The sequence below is a fragment of the Gopherus evgoodei genome, chromosome 18 (genome assembly GCF_007399415.2).
Source record: "Gopherus evgoodei ecotype Sinaloan lineage chromosome 18, rGopEvg1_v1.p, whole genome shotgun sequence".
NCBI classification, from domain to species: Eukaryota; Metazoa; Chordata; order Testudines; family Testudinidae; genus Gopherus; species Gopherus evgoodei.
This window is the reverse complement of record NC_044339.1, coordinates 18799533-18821695: the sequence shown is the minus strand read 5'-3', so window position 1 is coordinate 18821695 and position 22163 is coordinate 18799533. Positions and strand designations below refer to the sequence as shown.

The following is a 22163-nucleotide window of genomic DNA, read 5'->3' as shown; positions in this document are numbered from 1 at the left end:
AATGGTCCATTCTATGAGTCTAGGAGAGAGCCACTGAAGTGCAATCATCTCTTTGGGTGAAAGTCAGAAACTGTTAAACAGTGCACAGTGAAGAACAGTCTGTCCGGTTAGAACTAACTTGAATCCAGTCTGTTACATACTGCAATAGGGACCATAAAAGAGAGAAACATACACACAGTGACATTTTAAAATGCCCAGATATAAATCCTGTTGTTTTATTAAACCACCCCACAAATGCAACTGAAATGATCATTCATATTCTCGACTGTCATTAAAAAATACCAAATAAACTGTAACTTGTTCATTTCCTTTATCCTCAAATATTTAACTGTCTCTAGACAGTGCAATCAAGGGTGAAGGCTATTTGTGTCATACTTGCCAAGAAAGCCCCCCTTTCAACACTTAGGAAACACAGTTAAATTGCAGATAAAGAAGCAGCCAAAAAAGATCCTGTCTTTTTCAAGTATTATTTATCGCCTTGATGTTCTTTATTTCTCTTAAGGTGGAGACATTAGTTAGAGCAAGGTCCAATAACTTAGAAAATTGGATTCAACAACAATTTAATTTTGCTGCGTATGAAACAAATGCTGGGTGAATATCAAGGGTCAATGCTGTGCATGGCTAACAAAAACCCAAATAGGTTCTATTCCTTTTCCTAAGAAATAGGCCAAAAATTAATAAAAACCAACAAATACTACCACCCACCTTATTCTTAGATAAAACTCCTGGCAACCGCCAATAAATAAATTAATATGAGAAATTTGGCTGCACTGTGTGTTGTTTATTGTTTCTTTGTATTTATGCAAAGACATTTTGCAATTAAAGAAATTCCTACTATATGACTTAGCAATATTAACATCCATCTTCTATGAGCTGACTTTGTTTCTGCCCATTTGCAATGACTAATCACAACCACTTTTGAAAGTAGTATTCTCTCAGTCAGAACAGTGAATACTCATCAGCATAATTGATAAAATGGTTTCAGTAGATCAATGAGCTTGAATTAGCCCACTCTAAAAAACTGGTTATTACACAATGTTCTGGATTGGTTTATTCTAACACTAAACTCTGTTTTGATGAGAGGAAGAAAATATTTGTTCTGCGACAATTTCATGCCGAACTGTAGTTTGTGTAACAGATTAAGGGCCTGAGACTGCAAACCCTTACCCAAGGGGATCTTTACTCACACAAGCAGCTCAGTGACTTCCCAGGGCTGCTGGCAAGAGTGGGCTTACAGGACTGACCCCCTCAGATCCTTTGGCTCAACAGGCTGCAGTATAATGGTAAGGTACTATTATTAAGATTATATTATTGTTCCCTCACACCACCACTGTTTCAAGGAATTAGCCCTGTGGAAAAACTCCACCTTAAGAACATTGTCCTAAGACCCCGGACTGCATCACTTTTTCACAGCTGTGGGAGAAGAAGCCCTCTTTCCCAGCTGCTCAAGTCGAAAAGCTGGGCCCGCTCCTAATAACATCGGTAAGACAGTTAATAAGACTCCTGATGAATGATTAGTATGGATTTCTGCACTGCTAATTTCCGTAACTATCACTCTTTGAAAGACAGCTCAAGGGATTTTGGGTTCAGGGTGCCTCTGTCTCTGCAAACACAGACCTGCATTATTTGAAAAAGTTCAAATTGGTGTATCCCGTTTCAGTGATCTAATGTGCATTGCATTTTAAAATGATACAATATTTTGAAACACTGACCTAATTTACTGATACTTTCTGTTTATAAAAGTCTTAGTGGAGCTAAACTCTCACGAAGGCATTCATTTTATTCTTCTTAAGACAACACAAACAGGGCATGGGTTTTAATTTTCTTTTTCGCATCCTCTTCAAAGCTTTATACTGAAATCTGCTTCCATAAAGAATTCCAGCTCTTCTTCCCAACTACAATGCACACACTTGGTTGCAGCTGTAGGTCAATTGCAAGGGCTGGTTTCTCATTGTCCTTGTTGGTCATTGTTATTGTGTGGTTGTGCCTGAGTGTTGCACTGTTGAGATGGACTCATTTTCTTTACTTATTCTTAGTAAAAAGCCAACAGTTAGAATTTATTTTGAAATCTCTCTCTATATATATTTAGACATAATTCTATACTCCTGTTTACACACACACACACACACACACAAACACCCCCACTGCTTGTCTACACAGTGTGTTAGTTTACACCAGTAGGGTGTAAATTCTGGTCTGCCCCAACATGTCGTACACTCACTGGCTCATGTGGACCATGCTGGCATGCAGCACAAGTTCCCTAGTGTGTGTCAATGCATTTCAAATACATTTAAAAAAGTACATGTTAATGTTCTCTGGGGAACTTTAAGTGTGCTCCAGCAAGGTCCACGTGAGCCAGTTAGCATGTGACACACTCATGTCACTAGAATTTACACACCCACTGGTGCTAACACACCACATTGAGAAGCCTACATTTTATTTTCAAACAGATAAGGAAAAAAGGTAGCGCAAATCTTAGACCGGTCAAAGCTGAGTCTGCCTCGTAAGTTTTGTGCTATAAAGAAAGTGTCTCTAAGGCTTGTGACCTATTCCATCTTGGCATTTCTCTGACCACAGTCAGCCTCGCAGCTTGATACAGGATTTGATCAGGGAGTTCTGGGGACTAACCAGTGACAGTATGCAGCCGAAAGTTCACAGAAGTAAATACAGTTAACTAGTAATTATTCATTTAACACTAGAATTACATTCCGTTTGGTTATATTAACTAAATCTCCTAAATCCCAGTAGGAACGCCTAATTACAGCACAGAGACAAATTCAGAGGTGCATTTAAGTTTATCTGTGTGTGTGTGTGTCATATTATACCTTTATATGTTGTGTAGGTGTGTTAATGTGTATGTTTGTGAATAAATATATACAATATATAAAACACAGCCTGATTATGTGGACTGGCTATTGTGTCATCGCTATAATATTCCTCCTACTCAGTCTCAAGAGCATTCTATCCTGGAACAAGAGCAGTGAAAGTACCTGAAAGCCTGAGACAATGTCCAAGTTCCTGTCAGACTGGAATGTAATTAGTGCAAATTAAGCAGCATCCTGAAAAGGAGGAGGTCAGAGAGAACTGGCAGGGCCAAGCAGGGTCATTACCTAGCATTTTACAGCAAAGTAAGGCAGGGGGGTGTTTGAGTTACTAATGCCACTGTAGTTTCAACTCTGGCTCTATTTCTGAGACTGACTTTTCTAGCCAGGCTGGACCAGATTAATCAGGTCAGTATGTACCTATTGAATCAGCAGCAGCCAGGGAGCCAGTGACTGCAAATTCAACCCAATAATGCAGATTTCCAGTTTTGGGGTTTTTTTTGTTTTAAATAGGAGAAAATGTAGGAGACCCACCAAGGCTCCTTGGTCTGTTTCATTCCAATGCTAGCCTTTGACATGAATTTAATCATGACAGGCGCTAGACAGTCCTGGAGACAGACAGAGATAAAGTCTGTTCAGAACAGGAGTGCTGCAGGTCAGGTGTGCCAAAAAATTTAACATGTTCTTCTTACTTCTAAAATTATTTGTATCTATGAAAACTAAAATGAATGAATAAATAAATAAATAAATAAAATTAAGTGCACAAATTGCACCTTTAACAGGAATCTTTCAGGAATTCTGCAAGATGTTTGGTCTTTCACTGTGTCAAAGGACCAATTCCACAAAATTGCATGCAACTATGCAAGTCAAACTTTGTAAGTTTTAGTTCATCTCCAGGAGATGGACATCCTAAGCAGCATTTGGTTATGTGATCATAACTTATTAGGGATCATTAAAACATCTGAGATGAGAATCTGAAATTACTAACAAAGGTTGAAAAATTGCCCCATTACATAATCACTATCTACCTATTGATGATAGCTGAAAAAGTCATTAGCTTCGGTGGAGTTACTTCAGATTTAATTTGATTTTAAACAAACTCACAATTTCACCCATTTTATGGCAATGGAACTACTTGCATGAGTAAAGATTATTTGTGTGAATAAGGGTTTGCAGGGTTAGAGTCAGTTTCATCCAAAACCAAGCAAATGCACCAGAAATGTGAGTGAAGAACATGTGTCTTTTGGCTGAGATATTCAAACTGTTTAGACAGACACTCAACTCCTATTGAAAATTAATGGAATTTGGCACCTACCTCCTTCAGGCCAATTTGAAAAATCCAGCCTTGAAGTCCGATGTACTGTAGCTGTGTTTACTCCAGGCTTTTATATGTTCTGTACGCAACTCAAATCATTTTGAGAGACTCATAGCAAGGATATGAAGACCTCATCGTGAATATTGTCCCCATCTGTAATTTAGGGAGAATTTGTACCACTGGCTATGGTCATAGAGCAAAGATGATCTCTACGCACTGTTCGTTTGCTGTTTGGGAATAACAGGGAGTTTTCAAATCTTAGAACAGACATTTAAAAACCAAGACAAATGAGACGACTTTGAGCATGGTCACACACTCTGTTTTAGGTAAACTTTGTCATCTATGTCCATGCAGTAGCCACCCAGTCAAAGATCTTAGTGCTATAGACTTTTCCTGTGTCTCACAAAACACAAAACCCCCTCCAGCATAGCAACAAAAAAGTAAATATCAAAAGAACATTTGAAGAGCTCAATAAATTGATCATATTTTGCTGAACCTTCACCCTTGTAACGACAGTACCATTTAAATGCTAATGTCATTTTTAAAAAAGTCAATTACAGGAGTTTTAAAGTAATGGAGTCAGCAGTCTTGATGTAAATCTGTTATATTAATCTGCTCCCTACCCTGTATCCATGGGCACTGATGCATTCACCCCCTTTTCCCTGGAGGTAATGTTCCCTCACAGTGGTACCAGTAATTGAATCAAGTTGATACAGACACCAAAAATATTGTAAGTCTTGTAGGTAATGAAAAGCATATGTTGATAAAGTCAGTTGCTGTATTTTTGGATAAGGGTACACTGACATTTTGGGAACTCTGAAATTAAAGTTAACCCTTTGGAGATTAAGTGACCTGGCCTCTTCACTGTGTACTCTGCTAATTTTGCTGAGGAAAGCTGTTTGAAAACCCTCCATACTATACCAACCAGCCCCTCTTTCTCCACACCCCCGACCCTGCCACACACTTCTCATTTGAAGTACATTTAATCCAGTAACGTATGGTTTTAACTAGGGCTGGGTGAACTGGTTCAGATTAAGTGAAGTGGATGTTCTCCCAGGCATGTTCCAGTCATGAAGAGAACCTTTCTGAGGTTCTGAGTTTGGTTAATATTTTCAAAACATATTTTCCATGCCTTGCCTCTTCCTGGCTTCAGCTGAAACCACATGCAGAAAGAACATGAGAGCTTATGGTGCTTAGATCCAGGTGGAATGAAGATGCAGCAGAAATCAAATGAAGAGAGCCTGTTTTCACAAGATTTGTGGTATGATTTCTAGACCAGACAAGTTCAGATAAACGTCTACATTTTGAATCAGTTTTCCAATCCTACTAAGGTTTGTCTATCGCTAAAACAGAATCTTACAGGTGGATTCCAAAAACAAATATGACTGATGCACTATTTGAAAGAGCACTGGAAATCCATGGAAATGACCATGCATGCCTGCTAGTGTATTGTATTGCAACAAAGTATTGTACTTGCATTGAATTTAGACTGTAACCCCTCACACTGAGAGCCCATTATATGTAACTGTCTGTAAAGCACAGTATACATAGATGGTGTTTTAAAATAATATATATATGCAGGTGACATAGTGTAGTGGTTAAGAGGGCCGCCCTTTGATACGGGAGACCGGGGTTCAAATCCCGCTTGGTACCCCTAATGCGTCACCTGCCTACCTCAAATATGAGAGCAACACGAACTAGGAGAGCCATACCGGCTCGGACGTCGCCCGGATTAACAAGGTCCGCGCCAGATGTTGAGGAACCAGGACAATCTGACGATAAGTGGGCTACTGGAACAAACCATTCATGGACGAGACAAGAAAACCTGGAACTGATGGAATGCTACTATAACAGTAGACCTAAGGAGAGGGGATATATTAAACATATGAGGGGGCTATGGATAGACAAAAGACCTACGTCCACACTTACTGAGAAACGGCTAGTTACCCAACGCTTCAACATAGTAAAGAGGAAGCTGTTCTCACAGCTTGAGGATAGACCAACTCCACATTACATCCCAGACTCAAGAAGGCCTGGAAGAACAAGTGGATGTGCAGCCCACTCCTGAAGCTGAAACTTCACTGCCACCCCTCCATTGCAGAGCACAGCAGCTGATATGAGGCATAAGATCATGGAGGAACTAGCTACAGTCCATCCTCGAGACCAATTACCAAGGCTCAGTGGAGAAGTACCACCAGATAGTATGATAGAAGATGCCAATAGGGCCCTCATGACAATCCCTACTACCACCATAACTCAAACCAATGAACTGGTATACGCTACAGCCTCTGTAATCCTGGAGATGCTTGGCTGTACGATCAAGAAGAACAACAGTTTATATACCCACCCTGGAAAATGAGGTTGGAGGATAAGACCAAGGCGATTCGGAGAGAAGTTAGTCAGCTGGTGGAATTACAGAAGGGTGTAGAGATTAAGGATAAGACTCGGCTACTGAAAAAATACAAGGGCCTGACTCCATCTGAAGCCCTAGAGACTGCTAAACAAAGGCTCACAGCACTGGCTACCAGGTTAAGGAGATACACTAGAGAAGCAGAGGCCAAAAAAGTAAATGCCCTGTTCTCTAAAGAACCATCTAAGGTGTACTCCCAATTACAGTGCAACAAAACAATAACAGCAGAAACTGAACAGTACTGGAAGAACATAGGGAGAAAGAGAAGACTCATAACACCAGTGCAAAGTGACTGCAGGACCTGAGAACAGAGCACAGCAATCTCCCAGAACAGAAATCAGTTACCATCACAGTAGAGAAGACATCCAGCAGCGGGTCAAGAACATGAAGAGCTGGACAGCACCTGGACCAGACATGATCCACATCTACTGGCTAAAGAAACTAACAGCAGTGCATGAACGCCTAGCAGCACAGATGAACCAGCTGCTGGCAGCAGGCTCCCACCCAAACTGGCTAACACAAGGAAGGACAGTGCTGATCATGAAAGACCCCCGCAAGGGAATAGAACTGGCCAATAACCTGCCTCCCCACAACATGGAAAATCCTATCAGGTATCATAGCCGCCAAGCTACAGGACCATATGGGCCAGTACATGAGCACAGCTCAGAAGGGCATTGGGAAGAACACCAGAGGCTCAAAACACCAGTTGCTCATAGATAGAGCAGTCAGCCAAGACTCAAGGTCTAGACAGACCAATCTGAGCACAGCCTGGATTGACTACAGGAAAGCCTATGACTCAATGCCGCACACGTGGATCTGTGAATGTCTGCTGCTATACAAAGTCAATAGGATACTAAGGACCTTCCTCAAGAACTCAATGGAACTATGAAAGACGACACTGGAAATCAACTCAAGGCAGCTTGCACAAGTGGCCATCAAGTGCGGCATATACCAAGGTGATGCACTGTCTCCACTGCTGTTCTGCATAGGCCTAAACCCCCTCAGCCAGATAATTACAAGGACTGGGTATGGGTATGGGTTTAGGAGTGGAACTACCATCAGCCACCTCCTCTACATGGATGACATCAAGCTGTATGTTAAGAATGAATGAGACATCGACTCACTAATCCACCTGACGCGGATTTACAGTGAGGATATCGGGATGTCATTCTGATTGGAGAAGTGTGGCCGGATGGTAGTGAAGAGAGGGAAGGTAGTCAAGACTGATGGGGTGGAACTACCAGAGGGCCACATAGCAGACATACAGACCAGCTATACAAGTACCTTGGCGTCCCACAGTCACATGGAAACCACGATGAGGAGGCAAGGAAGACAGCAACATCCAAGTATCATCAAAGGATAAGACAGGTCCTGAAGAGCCAGCTCAGTGGGAAAAACAAGATCCACGCCATTAACAGATACCCCCTGCCGGTTATCAGATACCCTGCCGGTATAGTGAGCTGGCCAAAGGAGGACATGGAGGCTGCCGATGTGAAGACCCGAAAGCTCCTCACAATGCACGGAGGTTTCCACCCCAAGTCCAACACCCAGAGACTGTATACCAGCAGGAAAGAAGGCGGGTGGGGCTTGGTGAGCGTCAAAGCCACTGTCCTGGACGAAACCCGAAGCATCCAGGCGTACATCAGTAAGAGGCCCCTAAAGATGAGCTGCTGAGAGAATGCCGGAGGCAGCAGCAGACATGGGAGGAAGACCAAGCAGAAGAAGTGCCATGGCAAGACAAGATCCTGCATGGGATTGTACCATCGACAGATAGCTGAGGTGGCTGACATTGGGAAATCCTACCAGTGGCTGGAAAGGGCTGGATAAAAGACAGCACTGAGGCACTGATCATAGCAGCACGGGGAACAGGCACTGAGCACCAGATCCATTGAAGCAGGGGTCTACCACACTAGAGAGGACCCAAGGTGCAGACTGTGCAGAGAGGCCTCAGAGACAGTCCAACACATAGTGGCAGGATATAAGATGCAGGCAGGAACAGCATACACTGAACGGCACAACCAAGTGGCTGGCATTGTGTACAGGAACATCTGCACAGCGTATGGGCTAGATCCTCCCAAGACCAGATGGGAGATTCCACAGAAGGTTGTGGAGAATAGCAGGGCTAAGATTCTGTGGGACTCCCAGATCCAGACAGACAAGCAGGTACTGGCCAATCAACCAGACATCGTTGTAGTAGATAAGGACCAGAAGACAGCGATGGTGATAGATATAGCAGTGCCAAGTGACAGCAACATCAGGAAGAAGGAGCATGAGAAGCTGCAGAAGTACCAGGGTCTGAAAGAGGAACTAGAGAGGATGTGGAAAGTGAAGGCCAAAGTGGTCCCAGTGGTGGTAGGAGCACTCGGGGCTGTGACTCCTAAGCTGGGTGAGTGGCTCCAACAGATCCCAGGAACAACATCAGAGCTCTCTGTCCAGAAGAGTGCAGTGCTAGGAACAGCTAAGATACTGCGCAGAATCCTCAAACTCCCAGGCCTCTGGTAGAGGACCCGAGTTTGAGGAAGACACATACCACCCATAAGGGTGAGAGGGGGGGTTTAAAATATTTTATTTATATATATATATATATATATATATTATACATACACACACACACACAATAAAATAAGTATAAATTATATAAAAACCAACATTTGAAAAGGGACTTTTATCTGGCAACAAACTTTAGAGAAAGACCAACATTTTATAACTCTTCAGTCCATGTTGGCCAATAATGATATATCCATATTATTTAGGTTTTTTAAATGGCTACTTTACATACGGTGCATATTAAATAATGATTCCTACAGGTTTTTCGAACCACAATTTACTGGGCATGCTCAGTATCCTTCATAGATTTCATGGGTTATTAGGAATAATACATAAACTCCTGTTGCTGTATCTCCAAAAGAACTTTTATGGTGTATGGTTTTCCTGAATCACAGATTACTGACTTTAAAAGTAAATACTGATATCACATGCCCGCTATTATCAATTAGACTCATAGACTTATAGACTTTGGGGTCAGAAGGAACCAATATGATCATCTTGTCTGACCTCCTGCACACAGCAGGCCACAGAATCCTACCCACCCATTTCTATAACAAACCCCTAACCTATGTCTGAGTTATTGAAGTCTTCAAATTGTGGTTTGAAGACCTCAAGCTGCAGAGAATCCACCAGCAAGTGACCCATGCCCCACGCTGCAGAGAAAGGCGAAAAACCTCCAGGGCCTCTGCCAATCTGCCCCGGAGGAAAATTCCTTCCCGACCCCAAATATGGCGATCAGCTAAACCCTGAGCATGTGGGCAAGACTCACCAGCCAGCACTCAGGAAAGAATTCTCTGCAGTAACTCATAGCCCATCCCATCACAGACCACTGGGCATACTTACCTGCTGATAATCAAAGATCAATTGCCAAAATTAAGCTATCCCATCATACCATCCCTTCCATACACTTATCAAGCTTAGTCTTAAAGCCAGATATGTCTTCTGCCCCCACTACTCCCCTTGGAAGGCTGTTCCAGAACTTCACTCCTCTAATGGTTAGAAACCTTTGTCTAATTTCAAGTCTAAACTTCCTAGTGTCCAGTTTATAACCATTTGTTCTCTTGTCTACATTGGTACTAAGCTTAAATAATTCCTCTCCCTCCCTAATATTAATCCCTCTGATATATTTATAAAGAGCAAGCATATCCCCCCTCAACCTTCTTTTGGTTAGGCTAAAGAAGCCAAGCTCTTTGAGTCTCCTTTCATAAGAAAGGTTTTCCATTCCTCGGATCATCCTAGTAGCCCGTCTCTGAACCTGTTCCAGTTTGAATTCATACTTCTTAAACATGGAGGACCAGAACTGCACACAATATTCCAGATGAGGTCTCACCAGTGCCTTATATAACGGTACTAACACCTCCTTATCTTTGCTGGAAATACCTCACCTGATGCATCCTAAAACTGCATTAGCTTTTTTACAATCTTTTTTAACAATCTTACAATCCCTTATCCTACAATTCTTACAATCCCTTATGTTAATTTAAAGATTAAAAGGTTAATAATATTCAGCAGCACAAGACTGTCTAACAGAGACATGGGGCCTGATTTTGGTTTGGGCTGCTACTTAAGCCTATAGTGCTATATGCATGAACTGCTCTTCTGGCTTCGTGTATTAGGGACTATCACAGGAACAGAGAGAGAAGGTGAATGGCCATTTGCTTTATGGTGTGATGCTGGAGTGGGTCTATGGGCATTCAGGTCTCCCTTATCCCACAGCTCTTGTAATTTATAATTTGTCCCCACAGAACATACTAGAGTTACTCAGGATTTACACCAATGCACTGAAGAGGAGAATCTAAAATTACTGACATGAGCAAGGGTTGCCGAATTGTCCCATTGTACATTCACCATCTACCATATTTGGCCTAATTTTTACATCACAAGATTTATAATTTATAATTTTGACATCCAAATACAGACTGTGTACAAACACAAATATATATTATTTATGTTATATATCAATGTATATGAAATCATGCTTCACTTTTGCATTTAATATATAAATATAGAGACATATAAAAACAGAAAAGGAAAGAAAAAAGATGATAAAACATTCTATATAAGGATTAACAATTACCGTACTTTTAAAATAAATCAGAAACGGCGCTTCCAGACCAGTTAATTGTCTCTCTGTGTTCAGTACGTTATATAAACACACTGCCTGTTTTCTGCTAGAGAGAGGCTAATGCACCATAAATCAACTTCTGCTGCTTCTGTCCTCTATAAATTAATTTCAATTGTGGGACTAATAAAGTTTTAGCAAAACAACATTGAACACAGATAAAATATTTCCAGTGAAGTTATAAATCTAAATAGTTTGGAGCAGTGTGCTGCACAGTTATTTTGTTCACTTAGGGCCTTATTCTGATGTGGTTCTAGGGTTAAAGGGACCCACACGGTTTTAAAACAAGGTTCAGAAAAGGCAGCTCCAAGTTAACCACAAAATTCAGAACATGCCTAACAACATCTCAACATTCTCAAAATCTGGAACTTTCCCAAAAAACTAACGGCTCTAATATCACACGAAATCAATCCAGGGTTTTAGAAAGTCTGCTACTACCAATAGTATCAGATTTTTTTATTACTATAAAGTTTTCCCTCTTTACTCCAGTCCCTCTACCCTCCTCACAAGGGGCAGAGAGGTTGTAATCCTCAGCGCGGCTCACATAGTATTGCTTACGGACGGTGCTCAAAGTTAACACTGCTATATCATCGCCTCACATGAAACTATTACACTGTACAAGGGACTTGTTCTCATGTAACAAGGCAAAAGCTTCCAAGATAGTGTTGCCGCAAAGCTCTCTTTATGCATATGCAAAATCTGATATTCCCAAAAACATTTGGAAGAGTTTAATAAACTGAGTCGGCAGGGCAATATTAAGCCAATTCTATGGACATGTTCTGTCCTCGGGACAAGAACCCTGAATTTGCCCCACATATTAATTTCCCATTTTAGCAAAGAAATTTAAAAGTTTAACTAGAAATATTACTTCTTACAGCAAAATAACAGTGTTCAGCTGTAAGATCAGACATTTGTGACAATTGCATTTTTTCCCACAAACCTGGCTAAGTTTGATTTTAAATTATATTTCTTCCTTAACAAAAAATTTCCCACACAGTTCTGCTCTCAACGACCTGGAAGTCATGCACCCAAGAGCAGTTTATTTTACTGGAATAATAAAATCCAGAAAAGTGCTGCCATTTCTGATGTAGTGTTCATGGATCCAGTATTGTGAACAGAACCACAATCCTTAATGATTTGACTTGGACTTAAACTGTGCCATGGTTACTAGCAGAACTAGCCATCTTGTAAATCTACACAGGAAAACAAAGATACGTGTGTATTGGGGCAAATTCTTCTTCCACACCAGTGTAAAATGAGTAGCTTTGGGCAACACCTGCATAACAGAGAATTCAGCCCTCTTATCTTTAATAACGTTCATAAAATATTAGGTATGTGAAACAAATAAACAAAAAAAAAAATCAAAGTACTGTGATTCTCTCCCTGCCACTGTATGAAAAGTTGAAAATAAACTTATGCTGGCCAGAATGTTTGAATCTTTAGCATTTACATTTGTCAAGAGGTATTAGTTTTATTTTATTATTTTGCTTTAAGCAAAAGACACTCAGTAATAGATACATCAAGGCACATGTTTCTGTAGAGTATATTTTGCCTCAGAGTCCAGCTTTGAACTAGTTAAGTGAGGATTGTTCCTCTCCTTTTCCCTAGAGAGTATTGCTCTGTTGCTAGCAAGGCCAGACCTATTGTGCCGGCAGTTCTCAGCAAACACCGTGAAGTAACTAGTGCTTCCTTGGCAAATTTTTACTAAGAATGTTTGGGTATAGGGAAGAAATAACAAAAACTAAAAACAAACAAACAAAGCTACAAAAACATATACACACCTTGGGGTGAAATCCTGCCTCTGCTGAAGTCAAAAGGCGTTTTCCCACTGACTTCAATACGGCCAGGATTTCACTTCCTGAAGTTAAAGTTATAACATGGAGCAAAAATTAGAAATATAAAGCTGAGCAATCTGCTTGGGTTAACTGGAACATTAACTATATGGCAGCATTTGACTCTAGAATTGGAGTTCTTTATACATAGAATTACAACGCAACAAATAATTAAAGACATGTCAGGCAGCTTTTTGTCAGGTAAGCATTATTATTTTTAGAACTGATTTTGTTTGTAAAGAAAATACAGCACCATGCCTGCTATTGAAACAAACAAAATTCTGCATGAATCAAAGCTCCGTACTATTTATTAGCCAGCCAAGAAAACACAAGAGTTTGGGTTTTGTTTTTAAGGTTCAGATAAAGTTGGCAGCAGCTGAGGAGCTTCTTTTGAGAAGAGGAAGAAAAAAGTATATTTTAAGTTTTAAAACTCTCTAAGCTCGGCCAAAAACATATTTGCATATTACTGTTAATTCCATCTTTCAGCAACAGAGGGCGCCTTCATACAGGAGTCATAACCAGTGTTCAGGCAAAACAATATGCTTAAGACAAAAATGTCAAGCTAATGTGTAAAATATCAGCCTGACCAGTTTTTAAAACATTTCCTCTCCAGGGATATGCTATAAAACAAAAACAACAGAAAGTACACATCAAAATAGTCAACATTTAGGTACTGTAGCTCATATTTATCTTAAGGTTATTAAAAAAAGATTAGTTTTTTTAAAATTATGGTTCTTTTCCATATAAAGCATTATGTTTTTTAAAACGGAAGGTACGTGTATACATTTTAATATTTTACACATATTCCCCTATATTTCTTCATCCTAAAAGGAGATCAGCTTCACCGTACTACACTTGATCAATTACTAGAGAAGTCAATGCACATAGGCATGTTCTGTAGTGCTGATCTTCTTTGTAACTTTAATATTTCCATAGTCTGAGCATCTTCTGATACTACCTTATGACCTGATCATTTTTATTTTTCAAAGGGAAAATTATACACATGGTGAAAAATGATTCAACTCAATATATTAAAATAAATGCTATTTGCTTCTTTTTAAGCTCTCCATGTAACAAGCTGTGTTGAAATTCCATTTATATTTTAATAGCATATAACTTTAATGAGGTTTGCACTGATTTATTTTAAGAATACTTTAGCTTAAGCCTAGAACAAAGCTACTGTATCTTGACATATTACTCTATAAATGCCAAATCCTACAACTGTTTACATTGAGTTAGATGGTACAGTGTTACCATAGTCAGACTGAAGGAATGAATGAAGAAAAGTTCTCAGAATAGTTTTTATTCATAAGAAGTTAGTACAAGTGTGAACTGACAGTCATCATATCACAATTAATATCCTAACACATTCTCAGGCAGCAGAGATTTTATTTTAAAAATTATTTCTTCCACTATGGATAAAGTGTGGCTTACCTGGTCAGTAGAGACTAGGCAACATTTTAAAACAGTGTTCAGCCACTTTGAAATCTAATCAGTTAAAAAAATTGAATTAAAAAGAGTCTAAGGAACTACATTTGCTCTAGAGTTTTCCTGCCATTTTTCTGTGGTTTTACAAACACATTTTCCTGTCTCTCTCCTTTGTTCCTGTAGGAAAGACTCTCACAAACAACAGCGGAAACTGATTAACTGGCTAACAGAGAAGAGAGTGAAAATGACTGTACACCAAGTGCTGCCAAAACAACAAAGTAAACAAATTAGGAAAAATATTCAATACTTTCCCTCACATTCACAGTAACCTTAAATGCTTCTTGTAACAAAACAGGTAAAAACAATCCAAACAGAAGTATGATTTTTAGGATGAAGCTGTCCCGTTTTTCCGCGCTAGGTTTGTACTTATTAGAAAATGGTTTCCCTTACCATTTAGAAGTGTTTTGCCTGTCACACAAAAAGTTCCACCTGTGTCAGCAGAAACCACTTTTAAACTGGGGTTTAAAACAGCTTATAACCATTGGTTTAAAAAATCATATAGTGAGGGTCTTAGAAGAGGGATAGCTGATGAAATCTTTCAGATAAAACAACAAGCATCCTGAATTTCTTCCAAACCCCCAGCCTTTGGAAATTAAAAAAAGGTTTGGTTATTTGTCTTTGTTCCTTGGACCTTTGTTCTTCATGTTTGCATCTGGAATCAAGAAATGCAGTAACAAAAACTGTTCTTGCAATATCTCGGACACTATCAGTCCAAGAAGTACTGGAGTGCTCTTGAAAATGCAAAGAACTGGATTAAGCTTCTGGGCTGAAATCCTGGCCTCATCAAAGTCAATGACAAAACTCCCATTGACTTCATGGAGGCAAGGATTTCACCCCTGAACTTCTGAATGCAAATTCAACTGAACTTAGAGGTTATCATATGACAATTTTAGGCAAAAACAGGAAAAGAATGGCTACTTTTAGGTGGAATTCTTTGTTACAACGTCCTTAAATTTCAGACGGAGGGCTAACTCCACTTCCAACTGAAACTTGGACATATCAGCTCAAAGGAGTACTTTTTGTTGTTAAATTTAAAAAAAAATGATTCAGACATTTTTATAGGCATAAAAATAAAAGCCAAGATGGTTAGTGATTTCAGATGTTTTTTTATTTGCAGTTCCAAAAGGACTTTATTTATAAATTGAAATAGTACCATCCGCTAATCCAGAAGGTGGGCTAGTGCCTTTGGCTATATTTGAAGAAGCAGAAAAAATATATTTTAAATACAAGTTATTTCATTTGGAAAAATGAGTGCTGTAGTTGGACAGTACATTTATTTTTTAACAAAACTCTTATAAAGACTTCTAGATTGCAGATTTATAGTCTTTGTGCACCTCAGCTGTAAGGATATGATAGGATGTAATATTTAATGTGGAGCCACTGCTGTGTATTGTGTCTGCATACTAATAATCCCTGTAAATATTCAATGAGATAATAATCTATTTGGGGAGTTTAGAGGTATCTGCCATTGATCAAGTAGCCTAACCTGAATCATAGGTGTAGGTACATTGAGAGTAACTTGGATTAGTGGTCTGAGCACAGGAATGGGAATCAGGAACTCCTGAGTCATAATCCTGCCTCTACCATGAATTCTTTCTGAAGTTTTTGGGGAAGTCATTTCCTTCTCTGTAAAATGGGAATAACAACACTGACCTGAACCACAGAGGGAGCCTGTGAGGATTAATACTTGCATCCTAAAGATGACAAGTGATACCTATAGGAATTACGCTCAGCAGCTAAACTGCTCACATGCCACATGGAGAATGCTTATGACCTTCGTTTTGTTCCATGTACAGAAGCCTGCAGCACTCACACAGAAGAGTCTCAATTAATTTTCAGGAGAATTGGGGCTTTCAGTCTCTGCAAACCTCCAGTCCTCTGATGGAAGAGGCAATCCCATACTACTGAGCAGGTCTGGATGTTGTAGGCTGTGACATATTTACATGCTGGTGAGATGGGCCAAGGCAACAGAAAACAACAGTGGCTATGGATAGTCTCCAATTGCTTGCATGCTGTCCAGTGCTTCCTTGCATTTTTACATAAAACTTTCCCTTTCTGACTGATCCAGTGCCAACATCTCAGGCTGCCTAAAGTGGGTTCTGGGAGGAGCAACTATTTTCTGCCCTTTGGTGGAGCAAACGGGGGATGGAGGCGGAGATAACATTTTTCATTGACGCGGAGGATAAATGAAGGCATAAATCCATTACTTGTCAGAGGAGAACAGGAAGCACCATAAAACTGCTACATTTTATTCACTTGTTAGTATTATATATGAATAATTCTCCAAACCTGAATCCAAACGAGTGCTGCATCCAACTCGCAGTTTGTATCACTGTAACTAAGTTTGGCATCAATAAAAGGTTTGAAATTATTTATCCTACTTTGTTCCCAGGAGCGGACAGAGCATAGCTCAGGAAGGTACACCTCTAGGGTTAATTTGATTGCTATTAAATAGTACAACTAGGAGGGAAACTGTTTTGATGCCCTGGAAACAATGTCAAGATTGAATTGGGACAGACATTTTACTGTCAAGTCAAACATTTTATTGTATTGAAAAAAGACCTGTTGCAGGTCAGTCAAGATGTTTTCATCATTTCAAAATGATTTGGGCAGATTTTTATTTACTTATTTGTTTGTTTTTGCCATTTGTTTAAAAGTCCAAATGAAAGGTCATTTTGAATTAGAAAACTGAATTTTTCATTTGGAAAATGCTGAAATGAAATGGTTAAACAATTTTCAAAAAAATTTGAACAACGAGAAATTCACTGAAACCAACTCCCGCAAAAAGTCTTTTGCTTTGACAAATCAGTGTTTTCTGACCCCCCGTCTCCCCCCAAAAAATTGTCAAAAAATTACAGTCCAACCCTATTAATTTATATTCTGATAGAGTCTAGAGACCCTAACCAAGATCAAGGCCCCTCTGTACTCACATTCACATAGTAAGAGCTAGTTCCATTCCTGAACAATTAAAAAACTAAATAGACAGACAAAAGGTGGGAGAAAAAGTATTTGTATTCTGATTTTGCCAGTGGGGAACTGAGGCACAGAGAGTTTAAGTGAACAGCTCAAGCTCAGACAGGAAGTCTATGATGGAGCCAGGCACTGAACTCAGATTTCCTGAGACCCAGTCATGCCTTAATCACAAGATCAACCTTTGTCTCAGGCACTATGTACCCAAGGTTAAGTGCCGTCCCCTCCTTTCTAAGTATTGGTGCTAACATTATTAGGCAATTTTTTATTCTTGTAACCAAGCAACACATTAGTTCTTGATATAAATTCAGACAATAGAGCTCTGTTAACTACTCTGGGTATTGCTATAGTAGAGTATTGGAGCTGGCCAGTAGACGGTAAATGTTTGGTTACTGTAAGGATCATGTTACTGGAGTAGGACCCTCTGGTAGGAAACAGGAAGTAAAGTAGCAAAGGCAGGTTCCAAAAGCAGGGTTAAGAGCAGTATGACAGTGAAGTCTCCTTCTGCACCCAAGTAAACAGAACTCTTCCGTTTGGATTTCCTCATTTCTAGTCACTGGTTTGATACACTGGGAAGATACAACTACTGCCTCTATTTTACCCACTACTTACAGGGCCCGACTCTCTGTTGCCCTTCACCTGGTGTAGTCATTTACATCTGTGCGATGAGTGTGTAAAAGGCTACCAGTCAGAATGGAAATACTTTACTCTTACTTTGCAATGACGTAAACTGGTGATACTCAGACCTCAGTGATTAGCAATCAACGTTACCCAGAAGAACTACAGTAGTGTGAATTCATTGTTTCATGTATTACTCTTTTTATATATAGTATTCTCACGGCAAAATGACTGACCAAGTCTTATTATTTTATCAACTACAATTAATTAATAATATAGTAAAAGCATCCTGATTGGTTAATAATGAAATCACACAGTGTTTTCATATCCTGTGCTGCAAGGAGACACATTAAAGAGCCACTTCGGGCTTGCGAGACTCAGTCTGAGTATCACTGGTGTAAACGTCTATACAATGGAGAAGCAGGCCCAGAATATGTTGGTTTTGTCTTCATCTTTTGGCCTTTTCAGCAGTTCCCTTTGAACTTCTATTATCACTGAAAAGAGTTTTCAGCATTCTTATGTGCAGGACACACCAGCTGGATGAAACAGACAAATGCAGTGGGTTGGATTATTTCCAAGTGCTATGGTTTTGTTGTTTCCTTTTGGGTTCTGTCAAACTCATACGTAATGCATGGAGCTAAATGAAATTCACAGTTTTTATTTTGAACCATAAAGGTTAATCAGAAGCCAAAACTCTAAATTTCAGTGGGAAAGAGGACTCATGCAGGCTGAAACTGATGAAAGTTTGACCAAACTCATGCAAAATATAAACACTAAGGTTCACTCAGCTCTAAAACACACCTGTGGACTTGACACATGGATAAGGACACAAAATATACATGGCGTACACACAACACAATTTTTTCTCTGGCGGCTTGTGGGTTTCCCCACAGAATACACAACACATTAGGATGAGGACTAGTCTCACTGTTTTTAATGCCCTTATACAATCACAGGGTTTTCTCTGGCTCATGTTTTCTAGCAGGCAATCCTCTAGCTCTCCTTGCAGTGTTTATGTTTAGTTTCTCTCTGATGGAAAGGAAACTCTCTGGGACGCTAAGACTGTCACCTCCTCAGCCTCCTGAGCTGAGATCATGGCCTGTTATCACAATAAGGCAGCACATTAGCTGTCTCCTGGAATTGTTTCTACTCGAGTCAGTTTTTTGTTTTATAACTCACTGTTCAATGAGCGATTCCCTTTGTTACACCCTGTTCTTGTTTAGTGGTGTTAGAAAGCACCATAAATGGTCACCTGTTCTGATGGAAAAGTCAGGGACAGCCAATTTATACACAACAGAGTACAGTTCTATTAGCACCTCCAACCTGCCACATATCACATTCCCTATCCTCCCACAAATGGTAAGAGAACTGCTTTTTGGACTCGGGGGCCTTCAAATTAGTTCATACTTACAGGGCCTTTCTTCCTTCTTTCTTTCAATATCTTTCCCTGCTACACACACTCCTCATTGTCCAAGGCTAGTCTGTAGATCCTTGAGACAGAGATCATACATTCATACACACATCACAATACACAAATGCAAGGATGATAATCTGCCAACTACACCCAGCATACAGCAGACCCCTGAGTCTGGCATTACATTGGCTATCTTGCAGCCGAAGGACCCCTTATCTGTAGGTTTCACAGTTCAGAAAAGCGAGCTTTGAGAGTCAGGTCGTTAGCCAACACAGAACATCCTATATCCCAAGCCACACAAAATGCCCACTATGACATTTCTTACCATCAGCTACATTTGTACTGAAATGTCCAAGACATGTTCATTTTCCTGCTCCCCACAGCATCTCTCTCCCACTTTCAGTCCTTCCCTGGCCTAGATGCCATTTTATTTGCAGTCTTGGAGCCTAGGATACCTTGTGATTGTGCACTCACAGTAAAAGGCTGCTGTTTTTCTTTTCTTTTTTTCCTTTTGTGCTGAGAAGAATCCCTCTTTTGGTCTCATTTCTCCTGGACCGTTCAGATTGGCCAATGCCATAGCACAGGCAGGCATGTTTCTGAAGAAGCAGCCGCTCTGCAATGTGTGTGCTCACTCTGTATGGACTGTGCTGAAAGCACAGAGCATTTCAATGTTTCCTTCTCACTGTGAGGGCCAGCATGGTTACTTTCTCTCCCAGGCAGTGTTCACTACCCTCCTGTGAGAAGGCTACCTTCAGAACTCCAGTCAGCTAACCACAGCTGCAGGCCTAAACAGTATCTCCTCTTATTCTGTCATGTGTCCCTGCCCTCCTGTCATCTGAACATCTTGTTCTTTTCAATACTTTGATCTGACCACATTTACCCAAAAAAAACAACTGCTTCTCAGGGGCCCTGACCTCAGACTGCGTCAGTATCGCTAAACAACATTTTATTAGTTTTCATCTCCAATAAGCCTATGGGAGATTAGCAGCCAGCCGTCTTCACACTTCAAGGAGAGGACTACCAGGCTCCTCAGCAGGATCTCCACCAAGCCATATCCAGTCAGTGACGCTGTCTATTCATCTCTGGTGAAAACTTCCCAATTATCATCAGCCATTTAATAAAGAAGCCAACCACAAAATTCCACAGGTGTTTGTTTTTGCAACACTCTTAGCTTCTTCCACAAACAGACTCTCTCAGTCAAAAATGCATGTTGAGAGAAAGCTGCATTATGCTACTTACCTAAACATGGACCTTGATAGATGTTTAATATGGGACATGCTGAGAGACATGGACAAAGACAAGAAACGACCCAGACCTTAACACTGGGAAAATTTAGATCCAGTTCCAAACTGCAAGCTCCTTTCTGAACAACAGGCCAAACCAGAACAGCAGCTTTGAATACCCCAAAGCTTTAGAGCAATTTGTCTCTGAACTTTGCAGTTCATAACCATCTCCATTTGTGATTGTGGTCAACAGAAAAGTCCAAATAAAATAAGGCGAACCCAACCGCTGTCAGTTGGCTTGCGCATGTGTTCTCTCCATGTGCGGTCCAGCTCTGTGCAGGTAGCTGGCTCAGCAGATCTTCACAGAACTGCCTGGAAAGACCACAGACTCGATTCAGTGGCAAAGATGTTTATTGCCCTTAAGACATAGGACTAGCTCCCAGTTCAGTGTCTACAGGCACCCTAACACATGAGTGCAAGGACTAAGGTCAGTCAGCAGCGGGACTTTCTGCTGCCCACTAGGCTGGGCAAAGGGTTAAGGTGATGTACCCCAACCTTTTTAGACTGATACAAACTCTGGGATAAACAACTTATGTACCATCTTGCTTGTTTCATGACATCTGTTTGTTACTTCCCCTTGTTCCTGATATCTCGGAGAAAAAGTCCTATTCATTGTTTTGTCAAACCATCTCATGTTGTACTAGATTAGGATGTATCTGTACTAGCTGGAATATATTTATGTAAATATCTAGTGCCTAGTACTCTAGCACCAACGCTGCCAAGTTCATGTACTGGACAGTGGACTTGCAAGCATCTGCTTCAATACATGGCCTGGCTTTGGTTCACAGCCTCCAGTTCAGGCTTCAGACCTTCCAGCAAGCTCAGTGGTCCAGGCTCTCTCTCTACTACACCAACCACAACTTTTGCTTGAATATTTAGAGGAAACGCTTAAGAAAACCCCACACTTCCCTCCACCCAACATTTTCTCACATCTGCACCCTATGGTTTGTCCCAGATGAGACATTCCAAAATAATGCAGAAGAAAAGCTGCCCTTAGGGGTATTTCTAGCTCACTCTAAACCAGGATAAACTGATAATCTAACAGGTGTCAAGCACTCCTGTGATGTTCAGTCTGAGTTGTAGAGTCCGGAGCACCTCACCTGATCTCAGAAGATTTGCAGCCTGATTTTTTAATATGTCAGAAGGATCTGAGCTGATAGCTCAAACTTTTTAAATGCTTCTGTTACCCATTCAGTTTAACGCGATAGGTTTACAATTACTGTATGTATTTTGCACTGAAACACAAAGGCTGTCGCTTGACTAATACTTGGTAATACATTTTTAGAAGAGTTCTGTACCATAACTGCAATGTATTTCAAGTTACTATGGAGCTTTCTAGTAA

General features: G+C 40.3%; 1 protein-coding gene and 1 long non-coding RNA gene across 4 annotated transcripts in view; one reads left to right on the top strand and one right to left on the bottom strand.

Moving 5' to 3' along the window:
• Positions 1–22163, bottom strand: part of PRDM16 (PR/SET domain 16) — a 431446-nt gene that overhangs the window by 155528 nt on the left and 253755 nt on the right. The window lies entirely within an intron of this gene.
• On the top strand, positions 6357–8804 carry LOC115636904. Its single transcript, XR_003997100.1, has 3 exons — positions 6357–6449; positions 8703–8710; positions 8784–8804. It is a non-coding gene; the product is annotated as an uncharacterized LOC115636904 (long non-coding RNA).